Source organism: Rhinatrema bivittatum, chromosome 5 (genome assembly GCF_901001135.1).
Source record: "Rhinatrema bivittatum chromosome 5, aRhiBiv1.1, whole genome shotgun sequence".
In the NCBI taxonomy this organism is placed as follows: Eukaryota; Metazoa; Chordata; class Amphibia; order Gymnophiona; family Rhinatrematidae; genus Rhinatrema; species Rhinatrema bivittatum.
In genome coordinates this window covers 146,963,026-146,966,129 of record NC_042619.1, presented here as the reverse complement: position 1 = coordinate 146,966,129, position 3,104 = coordinate 146,963,026, and positions in this window count along the sequence as shown.

The following is a 3,104-nucleotide window of genomic DNA, read 5'->3' as shown; positions in this document are numbered from 1 at the left end:
AAACTTACAGGCCGATACAGTGGTGGAGCGCACTGTTAACCCGCGATTGGACGCGCGTTTTCGATGCGCTAGCTTTACCCCTTATTCAGTAAGGGGTAATAGCATGTCAAAAACGCGCATCCAACCCCCCCCCAACCTAATAGCGCCCGCAACATGCAAATGCATGTTGATGGCCCTATTAGGTATTCCCACGCGATTCAGTAAGTAAAATGTGCAGCCAAGCCTCACATTTTACTTTAAGAAATTAGCGCCTACTCAAAGGTAGGTGCTAATTTCTGCTGGCACTGGGAAAGTGCACAGAAAAGCAGTAAAAACTGCTTTTCTGTGCACCCTCCGACTTAATATTATGGCGATATTGTCAGAGGTCCCGAAAGTTAAAAAAAAGTTTTAAAAAAAACAAAAAGAAAAAAAAAATGTTGAAATAGGCCCGTGGCTCGCGGGTTGAAAACCGGACACTCAATTTTGCCGGTGTCCGGTTTCTGAACCAGAGGCTGTCAGCGGGCTCGAGAACCGATGCCGGCTAAATTGAGTGTCGGCTGTCAAACCCACTGACAGCCGCCGCTCCTGTCTGAAAAGAGGTGCTAGGGATGCGCTAGTGTCCCTAGCGCCTCTTTTTACAGCCGGCCCTAATTTAAATAAATTAAATTACTGTATCGCGCGCACAGGAGAGTGGGTGCTCACCCGCTCTCCCGGATTTTTACTGTATCGGCCCGTTAGATTTTAAGCCCTCTAGTGAAAAGGAAATACCTACAGAACCTGAATGTAATCCACTTTGAAGTGCTGAAAAACGTGCAAAAAGTGGAATATAAGTATAAATAAAAAAATAACATAGAATTAAATAGGAAAACCAACGCTGGGGGTTCAGGAAACGAACGCTTGTCAGTTGAGCGTCCATTTCCTGCACCCGACTTTCAAGTGTTTTTTTTTTTTAACTTGTTTCTTTTTAATAAAATTTCTTTATGCGTTTAAAATAAGTACAGAAAAGCATTATTTTCTGCTTCTCTGTACTTGTTTTAAACGCGCTCAGCTATTAACGCCTACTCCAGGCAGGCGTTAATAGCTGATAGTTAAATGTGCATCAGAGATGTACATTTTATTTTTTTGCATCAGAGTGAATGCCTAATAGCCTCATTCACATGAATTTGCATATGATGAGCACTATTACATTCACTCTGTGTTGGACCCGTGTTGAATAGGCGCTAAACCCCTTATTGCAATAGGGGATTGATTAGTGCCTATTCAACCCATGTCCAACTGCGGGTTATACAGTGCGCTCGGCTGTTTTAACTCTCTTTGTCTGGGTCTATATTTGTTAGATAGATAGCCGTGTGTATCTTATAAAATCCTGGGTTGGCGCGCGCAGGTTGCACAAATGTGCGCCCAGCCGCATGTATCTTATAAAATCCGGGGTCGGCGCGCAGGTGGCACAAATGTGCGCCCAGCGCGCGCTGCCTATTCCCTCCGAGGCCACTCTGAAATTGGAGCGGCATCGGAGGGAACTTTCCTTCCGCCTCCCCTCACCTTCCCCTACCTAACCCACCCCCCTGGCCCTATCTAAAAAAAACCCCTACCTTTGTTGGCAGATTTACACCTGCGGAAAGCAGGCGTAAATCTGTGCACGCCATCACCCGACCCGGGGGCTGGTCCGGAGACCTCGACCATGCCCCCGGGCCGGCGCCACGCCCCCAGGCCCGCCCCCGAAACACAGCGACACTCGCGGCACGCCCCCGAAATGCCGCGTCACTCGTGGCACGCCCCCGACACGCCCTCAACACGCCCCTCCATGCAAGCCCCGGGACTTATGCGCGCCGCCGAGCCTATGCAAAATAGGCACACGCAGGGGGGTTTGGGGTAGGTTTTCGGGGGGTACGCACTGATCGTACGCACGTACCCCTTTGAAAATCTACCCCAGAGGGTGCAGTAGGTCTGTGCCAGTTACCACCATAGGTACAGGCAGCCACCTTGTGGATTATTTTATTCTTTTTTTTTATTTTATTTTTATCATTTTCATCAAAATACAAGCAAGACAAACTCTTACTATATTAGAAAACAAAAATGCTATCATCACATATAAACCTAATTAGGTTAACTCATTTTAGGAAATATACATTTTTCCAACAAGAAACATTTTTGTAAGAGAGGAAGCAGACATCAAGGAGATTTTACTAAATAGATAAAGTAACAGGTTTAACGTATTAAAGTGTTGCATCAATGAAGACACATCAGGCAGGATTCGTGGTGAAGCGTGTCCCCGGGAAGGTCACCTCTCCTCCTCCTTCCCTGGGGCTCCTTTTATTGTACATAATTCCATAGCATAGCATGCATGCAGATTTGTCATCACATCATTGGTTCTTTGCAAATACATATATCATTCATTGGCTTTTACAGCGTCATACCATAAATGTCCTTCCTTGCCTTTATGCTGACTACGTGTAAGCTGGCAGGCCGGGAGGGGAAAGGTCATAAACTGGACATTGAAGCAGTTTAAGATGTGTTAAACTAGCTGACTAAGTGTAAGAGGAAGTAGGCAAAAGAGCAGTTTTGATCTGCTACAGTTTGAGCTCTATTCCTGGTGCAGGCATGTCTGGTGCAAGTAGATTGTCAGACAGATTTCCTGTCTCAGCTAGTGGCAGGCTAAAGCTTACACAATTCTGCTGCCTTGAGTGCAGGCCCGAGAAAGGGGAAGTTGGATGTGTTGATAGAGTTTAACCCCTGACATACTCTTTCAGCTATCAGGAGCCAAGCTCACAATCCCACATTAAAGCAACCTTATATCTTATGGTTCCTCAGACCTGTAAATTACCAGGAGAGATAGTAATAATACTCCTTGAATTAATAAACGATTAAGCTATTCGGGCAAAAAGAAAATAAAACATTAATTTTGGGATCTAACCTAGGGAGACTATTTGTGCCCTTAAAGCAAGAAAGTCTCTCCTTCTTTCTTGTGTTGCATGAGCAAAATCTGGATATATTCGAATAAAAGATCCATAAAATAGAACAGTTATAACTTTGAAGTATTTTCTCATGACTTCGCTAAGTTCTTTCTCAGACACAAACGACATCAGGAGAGTTGCACACTCAGAACTCAGCCGTTGAATCCTCCA